This window comes from Miscanthus floridulus, chromosome 1, assembly GCF_019320115.1.
Source record: "Miscanthus floridulus cultivar M001 chromosome 1, ASM1932011v1, whole genome shotgun sequence".
Lineage (NCBI taxonomy): Eukaryota > Viridiplantae > Streptophyta > Magnoliopsida > Poales > Poaceae > Miscanthus > Miscanthus floridulus.
The window spans coordinates 109,895,979-109,909,119 of record NC_089580.1 but is presented as its reverse complement, the minus strand read 5'-3'; positions in this window follow the sequence as shown (position 1 = coordinate 109,909,119).

Below are 13,141 nucleotides of genomic sequence, written 5' to 3'. Positions count from 1 at the left end.
AACTGACAGCGTGACTTACTCCACCTCTATCTCCTAATCCGTTCGTCCTTTGCAAAAACTTCTTTAACAAAAGTTGTAGAGCTACATGTAAACTCCAACTTTGCTTCTATGGGTTTAGTCTAGATCACCATGGTTTTCAATCTACAGGGATCCAAATTAGAGCACATGGAAACTGAAATTAGGTTTAGACCCTAGAAAAAAATTTCTAAGTTTGAAAACAACATTTCATTGCTACTTGTGGGCTCTATTTGGCCATGCTAGGCACTAAATTAGCTAATGACCCTTAAATAAAGTTTGTTACCCACGTCAAGAACTACAACTTTTATGAAGGGTGCACTACCATGCAAACAATCTATGCTATAGTTCAACTTTGGTCAAAGTAGTAACATGAAAATGGAAGTTTAGAGTAAACTATGACTTAGAAGCAAAATTGGCCCATGTCATGAATACAAACATTGTTCCATTTACCATCCTAGACGTGTCTAAGCTATTTTTGTGACCTCACAACCATCTCTTACATTGGTCACACATGATCACAAGCATATGCATGTATACAATCAACATCACATGTGATAATATGTAAAGAATAAGATGAAATTCCATATGCTCATGCTCATGAATGCTTGGATGATGCTTGTGCTCATGAAATGCACCAAATGCAATGTTTAACACTAGAGTGTTATAGGTTTGAGCTGTTGTTTATCTTGTTCTAAGTGACACTAAAATTCTAGAGATTTATCTTTTGAAAAAACACAAAAATGCTATGATGAGTTCCTGTATGATAAAGCTTAAATTCCCACTAGAGCCATACATGTTATTGAGGCTAGGAAAACTTTCACTCATATATGCTACTTGTTTTGCATCAAGTTTGGTCAAGCTTTGTTGACTCTTATGAGAGATTTGTCATGCTCTTAAAATCAGGATCACGTACACACCACCCACATATGTACTACTCATACACTTGGGGTAGGTGCAAAAAGATGTCATTCCATTTAGATCCACCCAAAAATGTTTTACTCCTACACTGGGAGAAAACAAAAACATGCTTGTTAGGTCTTCTAGCCAAAAAATCAATGCTCAAGTTCTTGTAAGCTATCTCTCAAAGTTTTGTTGCAGAAAAGAGACATGGGGCTATGCAAAAGGTATTCATAAAAAAATAAAAGAAAAAAGAAAAAAATAACAAAAAATTAGACAAGTTTCCGAGATATTGAAAAAATGGGTACTCAGATGCCTGCCTGAAAAGAAAAAAAAGAGATGAATAAGATAGACCTGTTCTCTTGCAAAAATATTTCCAAGTTTCAAGAGAGAGATATGTTTTCAATGAGCATAGTAGAATTAGGTTAGCCACCACATATATCCACCTCATATATCCACATACATGCATATCTTGATTTGATTGTATGACTCAACTCTCTTTGAATCCAAGGTTTGACTTTATAATATATGCATTGCAAGTATGCTCTAGCTTTCTCCCTACCTATGAACTCCACATAAGCCTGAGTGGTAGGAAAAGAAAAGGCATAACATATCTATTGCCTTGGTGAGGATCCACAAATACCACATATATTGAGAGACTTGAGAGTGTCATATAATGGAATCTTCAAGGCCCTGTTTGGATGTTGTAGTATTAAGAAACCATAGTTTCAAGAAGCTATAGTTTTAGAACATTTGATGTGCAAAACCATGGTTTAGAAAAAAGAGGTCTAGAGTGGAGTTTTTAAAACTCCAAAAAGTCTACTATTTTAGCAATATCATGGTATTCAAAACCATAAAGTTTGTTGCATCCAAACACCTCATGGCACTCTAAAACCGAAGTATTTCAGAAAATAATGGTATTTTTCTAAAACTCCAAAATACTTTGTATCCAAACAAGGCCTGAGTTTTATTTTGAAAACTTATAAAAACTCTGGAACAATGGTGGAACAAAGAACTTGAGACATAGTGCTTGACATGATTGTTCTGTCTTTCAATTGCTCAAGACCTAAGTGAAGGCTAAGAATCCCCATGGTTGAAGGTAATATGGGTAAGTTTGAAAGTTAGATCAGTTTATTCCAATCTAGAGGAGAATTTTTGGTTGAATACATGTGTACTTTTGAGGAGTTAAAACATTAATGCAACTCCTGATCCATTGTTCAAGTTTAGCTTTGCTCAGGTACTAGCAAAGGTTAAGTGTGGGGGAGCTTGTTGACGGTAGTTAACAATCATGATAAACCATCAATATAACTTGTATAAAATGCATGAAAATGATCACCAACATAGGTTTAGGGGTTTAAACTAACAAATTCCATGAGTTTTGGTGAATATGTGCTTCCAGCAGTGTTTATCCAGAAAACTATCAAGGTGGACCCAATCGTCAAATTAAATCTTGTTTATCTGTGATGAAACTAACTTTCGAAGACTCCAGAACACTCCAGAAGGCAACCCACCATGATAGAGCATGAGACAATGACATGTGGGGCCGGCTGGCCCCACCTATAGGCTGACCAGTTGGTGGGCCCCATGTGTCAGCCCCTCCTTCGAACATCAGTTCTCTACCGCCTTAAAGATCACATCTACACCATTGCTCAAGGTCAGTTTGATCTGAGGGTCCAGGATTGATGTTCCCCCTATATATAGCAGCCCCTACCCCTCTCCCTAAAGCCCTAATTCATATCCTCATCTCAGGATCAGATGATCGTATTCAAGAGAGATTAGTCCTCTAGTGAGGATCTATTCTTTGTACACAATAGAGAGAGAGTGAGGGAAGAATTTGGAGATAGTACTAGGATTTTTGGTCCTCACTCTATGTCTTGTACCTTGGTGGATCTAGTCTCTTCCAAGTCTACATCTAAGATACTTCTAGTAACTGATTTCTATTAAGTATTGTGATCTTTTGTTGACGGATTCATAGTTCTTTTGAGTACTCGAGTTCTTGCTAGCTAGATTAGAGTAGTAATCGTTAGCATAAGCGTGGTGATTAGGTTATCGGCTACCTATGTTTGCTCCTAGCTCCCTGGTTGCATGGTAGTAGTGGGTGATGGTAGCCCCATCTATCCTTTGTAGTCCACTCCAAATTGAGCAGGTTCTTAAATTAGTAGGACCGTAGTCGCGTCGTTAGAGTTATCAATTAGCGGTGCTTTATCGTTTAGCTGCGTCCCGAAGTGAACACTAGAATCATAAGCCTTGTTTGCATAGGGTCAAAACCATAGCTATCCTCTCTACTCATACTTTAAACCTTGATTGCTATCCTTGGACAAACTAGTAAATAGACAACGCACACACGTTTCCCCATGGATACGATACTCAATAATACTTCGGGTGAAAACTACTTCGATACCCATGCGCTTGCGGTATTTGTATGTGTGCCACCACAGGTGTTAACAATAGCCAAGTTTTCAGGGCACTTTAGAAACTCTAATTTTGGTTGCCAACTTAACCTGATTGGTTGATATCTGAAATTAACATTATCTAATATATATTGGTTTGTTGCCAAAATTTGCAGTTCTAATGTACGAACCAGCCCAAATTACATTGAGAGCAGTACATGGCATCCCACTGCTCCAACTCATTTTTCATACTTACTTATATTCTACTTCTCCTTGACTTCACAATACAAGATTAGTGCCATCCCACTGATTGAAGTCATTTTTCATACTAACTTATATTCTACTTCTACTACATGACTTCACAATATAAGATCAGTGCCATCCCACTAATCGAATTCATGATTGCTAATTACATATGTAGCTCCCGATACACAGAAGTCCTAGTGACAATGCATATGGCGCCCATCTCCTTTAGATCCAGCCGTCATCATCCTCACCAGATTCCTCCTCGCCAGCAGCGGGTAGTGGTGGAAGCCAGCCCTCATTCCTAACTAGGGCACGGTGGCGGCTCTTCTTCTTGTTGTCCATAGTGTTGGACTTTGTGGTCTCCAAGACGTGGTTCTTGGCCGCATCCCTGGTCCACTATGAGTTCACCAGACCAGGGCAGATGGGGCACCATAGCTGCCCATGTGCGGTCGATGATGCATAGAGTGTGACCCTTTAGGAAGGGCATCATGTACCCACGGGCAAGGTCGTTGTCGGTGTTGGTGGTGACATAGCCCAGGGAGCGCGGGTATGGCAACTGCGGGGAGGGGGAGCGCGTCAGCAAGGGCGAACTAGAGAGCGCTAGAACCGGTGAGGGTGAACGGGAGCATGATGGAACTGATGTTGGCGAATGGGGGCGTGATGGGACTAGCATGACCAGCGCGAGCAAGAGGAAGACGGCAGAGGCACTAGTGCATAGTGCTCACGCCTGGTAATCGATGATGCCAGTGGCATCTACTACGATGACGCGGTGGATGTTGTAGCACGGCAGGACGCCTAACAGTGATGAGCCCTAGACCATCGGGAGCGCTGTGAGGCCAAAGGCGAACGGGAACAAGAGAGGGAGCTCGACATGGAGATGCGCTGCGGAGGGCGTGGATGGGGGAGTTGGAGTTTAGGGGTGACGAGATTGGTGTGGCTAGGTGTGTGCGGGTGGAGAAGCCGACTGAGGGAATTCAATGGGAGCAGTGCTCTAATTCAATGTGACATGACAGGGAGCGTTGGGGTGGTGCCTTGAGAACCACAATCGGGGTGGCCTCACCGTGGGTCACTCCGGATTCCAAACCAACATTGTTTTGGGCTGAGCTATCCAGATCATGTCCAAGCCATAAAGCAATGCATAGTTGGATGATACACCACTCAATAGATAACATCATTGATTAGTTTGTCAAGACGATATGAAGCAGGACGACATGTGCACTAGATGATATGCAACCGAAAATGTGACATGGTTAGGGCACCCATAATGGCTAGCTCTAAGCATTTTTTTATATTTTATATTTTAATAGAATAGAGAAAAAATATAGCTCTTGATCAAGAGCTAGGCTCATACACACATTCTAAGATCATGTGAGAGTGTCATGTGGACCTAATCATACTATGATCCATTGCTAAAAAGCTAGCACTATTGGAGAGATTGGCTTAGAGCTACTAACTGACTTATACCATTGTTGGTGCCCTTAATACAATGGTCAATTTTGTGAAGTCATCTTGGTAAACTCATTGTACCATCCTTGAATCCAAACATAAGTGCAATGCAAAGACAACGATGATGTCAAAGGAAGCTAAACATTCATTCTAGTAGGAATTGATTGAAGCACAATGACTAGTTGATACTCTAGTGAGTGCAGCACAACTCGCCCGGATGATATGCAACCGACACAAGTCAATCTTGGTAGACTCAGCTTATCGCACCATCCTTGGATCCAAACATACCCCATGGACTACAATCAGTCAATGATTGTTATTCATCCATGAATTTGATTGTACAAATGATTGTTTTTTATTTTGCCATAGATCCTTCCCCATGCATGTTCTTCATCAACATGCTCCTAGGACACCACCAGTTCAGCTTGCATGAGGTCCTTAGATTGAACTCTGTTGATGGTCGTTAACACTAATTATAAACCATCAACATATCCTGCATATGTAATTAATTCCATCACTAAACTAGGTATATGGGTTTAAACTAAATAATTCCATGAGCTTTGGTAAATATTTGTATGTTGGAGGATTTATCCAGAAAACAGCTCCTGGGACCACTATCATACACTCCAAACAAGCAAACCGACGACAACAATGGATTTAACCCACGAAAGCTATGAAAGACAACTCTAGAAGGTTCTAGAAGACACCACGCTGAAGCTTGGGCCAAACAGACACAAAAGTGGGCTGGTCGGCCTAGCCCATCGGCCGATCGGCCTACCATGAAGAACGCTCGCCCTCCACTGCTTTGTACTCCTTCCTATGATCTACACCATTGATCGTAAGGTGGTTTTAGGTCGGGTTATCCAACGGTGGTCGAGGGAGTTGATGCAGATCGATCATGTGGCAATTCCTTGCCCCCTACTCCACCTTGATTCCTTGCCCCCTACTCCACCTTGATTCCTTGACCCTACTCTACCTTGGCCTATATATAGCAGCCCTACCCCCTCCCTAGGGCCATCTTGAAAACCCTAATTCATCTCTCATTTAGATCAGACACATCAGGAGGATTAGATCTAGAACTCTCCAATGTAGTAGATTAGTAGCTCAGGAGTGAGTGTCGAGTTGGGCTCATGCTCAAGTTCCAGATCTAGTCTTGGAGGCTCAACAAAGCCTTGTATCTTCACTTCTACATATTATAAGACTTATTATCAAATATCAATTTATCATGTTCTTATCTACATGGCTATGTTTACTTTAAATATATATCTTGCTTAGTTAAAGGTTATCAATACTTTTGTGTGTGGGTTCATAGAGCGCTTAGCTTGCTAGTTTACCGGTTAGGCTAAGTAGCCGAGTCTTGTGTAAGCATGGTGCTTATACGATGCTCTGCATGTGAGTGCACCCTATTCTTTGGTTGGGTGGTAGCAGCAGGAGGTGACAGCCCCATCTATCCTTTGTAGTGCACTCCGAATTGAGTAGGTTCTTAAATTGTAGGACCGTAGTAGCGTCGGTAGAGTTATCTATTGTGGGTGCTCTACCATCTAAGCAGCATCCCATAGTGCACAATAGTAGAGTTAGTCTTAGCTATAGTCGGGTACATATATACTTTGATGCTGTAATAAGAATATCATAGGAATCTACCTCACCTGTTGTTCTCCCGAGTGGACTAGTTTACATTATCTTTATAGATCTATCACTGGAGTGTCATTATGCTTAATTCCTATCAATATATTTACCCTCTACTTAAGCTATGCTAGCATGTTGATAGATAATCCTCTATTACTCAATAAGTCTTACTCCATTGTTTCCCTGTAGTAAAATATAAATAACGATACCTAGAATAGTTCTAATAAAATGCTACAATGGTATTCTGTGCGCTTGCGGAATCCTTCATATTCTTTTTGCATTAATAAATACCAACAAGCATTTTTGGCGTTGTTGCCGGGGAAGCAATTGGCATAAAGATTTAGATCATTAACATACCACTAGCTTTAGTATGATTACCCCTGTTCTGTTGAGTTGTGGAATAAGATAGGACAACAGATGTTGTTTTGACCTTTCAGTAAGCTTGCACAAGAAAAGAAGAAAAATTGAAGAACCCAGGGTGCCTGAACATTCAAAGATCCATCAACATTGGAACCCTACCATCTCATAGGTTTATATAGACATATATATTATTCTAACCATGTGTAGATTGGAGAAAAGGCCTATGTCACAAGAATTCAAATCACATCTCAAGTGACGAATATAGATGTTGAACTACTCACAAATTCCATCATGTGAGTCATGGTTAGTATGATCAAGAAAGGTGAGATAGTCATACTCATGAACTTTAAACTTGATGAATAGTTATCTTTAAATTTATTGCATTCCACTGCATGTTTACTTAAAATAAATCATGCATCCACTCCATTTAGTTTGAATTCTCTCATATCAAATTCATAGCATATTTAGTTACCTGCATATATCCACTTGCATCCTTTGTCTTAAAAAAAAGAAATCACTCACCATGATCATGCTCTTTCATCTTTGTTTGAATAAATCTCTATAATGCTTTTATGTTATCTTTGTCTGCTATAGTATGCTTTAGTTTAGGAGTGCTGATCTCACTTGCAAAGGTTTTTTAAATTAAGCATGGTGCTTAGGTTAAAATGCATTTCTTAATAAAAATTAGACATGGAGTTTAGTTTGGTTATTGAACTAAAACTTGTTGTAGTAGATACTGGTTATTTTGTTGGACTAACCCTTGTAGAAAACTCTCAAACTCAAATTTGGGAAGTCCTGAGTTAAATTAACACCGGAGATGAAGCAAGGCATATGAATTAAAAAAACTTTGCACAAAGAAGACCCAACTTATTCTTCATGGAAGGAAGAACTGTGAGTATCAAGGTTTATTCACTTATCTTTTGTTGCAAGTTATTTTAGCCTTGAACCATGTTAGAATGCAGCCAACACATAAAATTTGTTAATAAATAAAATCTATGCTAAAGCAATCTTAAAACCATCTTTCATTAGCATAGAGTAAAACTACAAAAGTTATGGACAACAACCTGTCACGCAAATTTGTTGTATTCCCTTGGGTATGTGTCCACTAAAATTTTGCGGGAAAGAATGAATATAAGTTGTGCCTATCCATGGTTTGGTATGAACTTGCAAACCCAAACCAAGCCACCACTTTAGCTATGGAACAAAGAGAAATGAGACAAGTGCCACAAAAAGGATCTACAATAGAAGCACTCATTCATAGGAAGTGGATGAACAAATCAATGGGCTACAAGTAACGTCGAAGGCAACCTGGCATTGAGCCTTTCTAGGACTCAAGCTAGGAGGCTAATGGAAGCAAGGTGCAACCCACCTCATATTAGCCAGAATATGCCTACTTCCATCATCTTTGAAAAGACCATCTCGCACGTCGGCAATAATGACTAAGACAACGAGATGTCACTATATCATGGCATACATTCTCATGCCAACGGACATCATCAATCAATGGTTCACTGCCGATTGTGTCTTGTAAGTCCAAGAACGACCATGGTCACACAAAATACATCACTAGGTCATTGAAGATAAAGCTTTCACACAAACACCAAGTAAGTTCATTCTTTGATCTTCAAGATGGCTGTCGTATCGCTAACAAACAAAGAAGAACAACTTTCCACCATGTTGTTAGACAATCAAGGAAGAACTTGAGTTGCATCTCCAGTGAATAGAAATTAAGAAAGGTTGATGGAAGAAAAGCATGAAATTGTCTGTATCCTCATCTATAGGATCGAGGCTTAATACATGGAAAGGTCCTGCTTAATGGATTACAAGCTCTCGCCAATAGGTAAATCAGATAAGCCTCCTTCAGGTAGGCTTGTCACTAATCATTTCAATAAAAGAAGGAAAACATAAGGTATATCCAACAAAGCATTATGCAACATAGAATCACATTCATAGGAGAATTTTATCATCCAAACTTGATTCTGCATTTTGTAGAATTCGAGTATGGGGGATAGAGTTCTTCAAAACATCTCATGTCATATTGCTAGTTTGTCTTGGTCATCCCTACCTTTATGATGAGCTCAACTTGCTAAATCACTAACAAGTAAAAAATTTAAATAATCATGCTCCTTTGGGTCACCATATATAATCTTGTTTCTACTTGAAAGAATCTCTTTAGTCTTTTAAGCTTCCTTGTTCTATTACAAGTATGCTTCGGAATTTTATTCAAACATGATTATTGAATCAAAACATACTTGTATAGAATTTTGTTGTATATATGGACTAACCCTTGAAGGAAAGTATTCAAATTTTGTTGGGAATGGTAGGAGATCATTCGTAGAAATAGATCAAGGTTTGAGGTATTCTTCAAAATGATTTTACACATCTTTGCCTTAACCTTGTTGAAAATTGGAAGTAGTGGTGAAAAATCAAGGTACATTATTTAAAACATGGGATAAAGATTCTATGCTAATTAAAATGTTAAAACTAACTCTGTTATAGCATAGAGGATGACCTTTAGCTCTATGACAACACTATCCTTGCTTTCAAACACTTGTATATTCCTTCGGGTATGTGTTGTCTACTAATCTTTTGCAGAGAAGAAACAATAAAAGGAGTAGAAGGTCCAAACAAAGTGTTGAGATCCACAAAAGAAAGGACAAAAAGATAGAATAACAAAAGAATGAGAAAGGAGTGCGACATAGGAGATAGGATGCTCATGAACAGCTCAAGCAAGGAAAGCTTCAAGCATGAAGAAAAGACCACCACATTCATCTACCTTCGTCACATGGTGTCATCATGCTCCAATGATGAGGTAACATCTTAATGTAAGTGGTTATTATTTAAAAAGCTTTCCTTTGACCTTGCTATTCATACAAATAAAGAAACAAACATGTTTGAGTTACAACTTTGCTTGATCCAACCTGATTAAGTTAACATGCTTTGTTCCTTAAGTTTGTTCATGGTACCACTTTCTTGATCTTATAGTCTTAACCAAATGAGCTAAAATTTTGCATATCTTATCTTTGGAAGATGATAGTCATAATCATGTAAAGTTTGATACATTTTGTAAAGATAGAGAGACCTTCCATAGGTTAAGCAACTCCACTCTTTTTAACAAATGTATTCAAATACCACATTAATACTCATCCTTCTGATCTTATCACCCATGTTATAAGAATGAATGCACATAACATCAACCATAACATGATTCGATGTGCCTAAGGTTAGAGAAGAATAAATAAGTTTTGGTTCTATTGGTTTTTCCACCAACAGAGCCCAAGCACTTGACCTCTACCCTATCTTTATGAGCAGAACACACTTCGAGCAAGTGTGGGGGAGTCGATCCCCCAATTCTACAAGTGAAAGTTCTAAACCAATAATAACAATGCACATGAGATGTCGCCAGTTTCTACTACTGATGGTTGATTTTGAAACACTAAACATAGACGAGGAACAAGTCAAGAAAGGATAAACCTGTCAAACCTAGATCAAACTCAAAACTAGAATGGGTTTGGCAAAATAAGGAGGCACCACCAGTGGAAGTGCCACTACTGGAGGCACCACCTCAAGAATCCTCATCTTCAAGAACGAACCAAGGGTATCATGACTCTTAGGAGCCCTACCACTGATTCAATAGTAGACTCGCAACCATTGAAGAGACAAATGCTACCATACAAGGTACATTATATAATCATGCACAATGGTAGGTAAGCATGGGACACGAGATGGCCAGCCTCCAGCAACAACAGCAATAGCAAAATCAAAATTGGGAGGCTCTGTTCTAAAACCTCCACATTCGGCCACCTCATTGAGCAACCACGACAACAACCAGCTTGGGGGAGAAGGTATCCCCCATGTATCCAGATAAGTATTTCTTTTCTTTTTATTATTCTTAGTTTGCTTTATATATATTAGAAAAAAATGAATAAGTAAAAACAAAATAAAAAGAGTGTGTCTAGTTTGCTTTAATTTGTTTTTAGGGAGATGAATAAAACAAAAAAGGACTCTGAAGATAATCTCTTATAATGGAAATGATGAATAGTTGCTCTGTGTAATTCCTTTCAAGTACCTAGTTTTTAGCCTTGAATTCTTCCAAGTTTTGCATAAAACTATTTTGATATAAGGATTTACTCTGAACTTGAAACTCGTGGATAGCATATGCTTGATCTAAGTCTAGGTAATTGACGGATATGATATGAGAATGTCTAAGCTGTTGTTTATCTTGTTCCAAGTGATACTAAAGTTCTGGAGATTTATCTTTTGAAAAACAAAAAAAATGCTACAAGATGAGTTCCTGTATGACAAAGCTTGAATTCCTATCAAAGCTATACATGTTATTTAGGCTAGGAAAACTTCCGCATATTTGCTACTTGCTTTTGCAGTGAGTTTTGTCAAACTTTGTTGACCCTTATGAGAGGTTTGTCATGCTCTTAAAATCAAGATCATGTACACACCACCCAAATATGCACTACTCCTACTCAGGTGTAGGCACAAAAACATGCCATCCATCTAGATCTACCCAAAAATGTTCTACTCCTACACTAGGGGTGAACACAAAAACATAAATAAATGCTCCAAGTTCTTGTTGATATCTCTCTCAAAGTTTTGTTACAGAAAAGAGGCATAGGGCTAACCAAAAGCTATTCATCAAAAAAGAGAAAAAAGAAAAAAGAATTGAAAAAAATGGACAAGTGTCTGAGATATCTAAAACAATGGGTACTTAGATGCCCGCCTAAAAAAAGAGATGAATAAGATAGCCCCTGTTCTCTTGCAAAATTGTTTCCTAGTTTCAAAAGAGAGATGAGATTTCAAGGAGCAAAGTAGAATTAGGATAGCCACCACATATATCCACCATATACAACCACACACATGCACATCTTGATTTGATTGTATGACTCAACTCTCTTTGGATCCATTGTTTGACTTTACAATATATGCATTGCAAGTATGCTCTAGCTTTCTCCCTACCTATGAACTCCACATAAGCTTTAGTGGTAGGAAAAGAAAAAGGCATAACATATTTATTGCCTTGGTGAGGATCCACAAATACCACATATATTGAGAGACTTGAGAGTGTCATACAATGGAATCTCTGAGTTTCATTTTGAAAATTTATAAAAACTTTGTAACAATGGTAGAACAAAGAACTTGAGACATAGTGCTTGACTTGATTGTTCTATCTTTCAATTGCTCAAGGCCCAATTAAAGGTGAAGAAGCCCCATGGTTGAAGGTAATATGGGTTAGTTTGAAAGTCAAATCAGTTTATTCTAATTCGGAGGAGAATTTTTGATTGAACACCTATGTACTTTTGATGCGTGAAAACATTGTAGCAACTCCTATTCCATTACTGAGTTTGGCTTTGCTTAGGGACTAGCAAAGGTTAAGTGTGGGGGAGCTTATTGATGGTCATTAACACCAATTATAAAAAGTCAACATATCCTGCATATGTACTTAATTCCATCAACAAATATAGGTATAGAGGTTTAAACTATTGAATTCCATGAGCTTTGGTAAATATTTGTATGCAGGAGGATTTATCCAGAAAACAGCACCCGAGACCACTATCATACACTCCAAATAATCAAACCGATGACAACAAGTGATTCAACCTATGAAAACTATGAAAGACACCTCTAGAAGGTTCTAGAAGACACCATGCCGAAGCTTGGGCCAAACAGCCATGAAAGTGGGCTGGCCGTCCTAGCCCATAGGTCGGCCAGCTTGCCACGAAGCCCACTCACTCTCCGTCACATCGTACTCCTTCCTATGATCTACACCGTTGATTTTATGGTGGTTTTAGGTCAGTTTATCAAATGGTGGTTGAGGGAGTTAACGCGGATCGATGATGTGGTGATTCCTTGCCCCCTACTCCACCTAGATTCCTTGCCCCCTACTCTACCTCGTCCTATATATAGCAGCCCTACCCCCCTCCCTAGAGCCATCTTGAAAACCCTAATTCATATCTCACATTTAGATCAAGACACACTAGGAGGATTAGATCTAGAGCTCTCCAATGTACTTGATTAGTAGCTCAGGAGTGAGGGTCGAGTTGGGTTCATGCTCAAGTTCCAGATCTAGTCTTGGAGGCTCGGCAAAGCCTTGTATCTTCACTTCTACATCTTGTAAGACTTATTATCAATTTATCATATTCTTATCT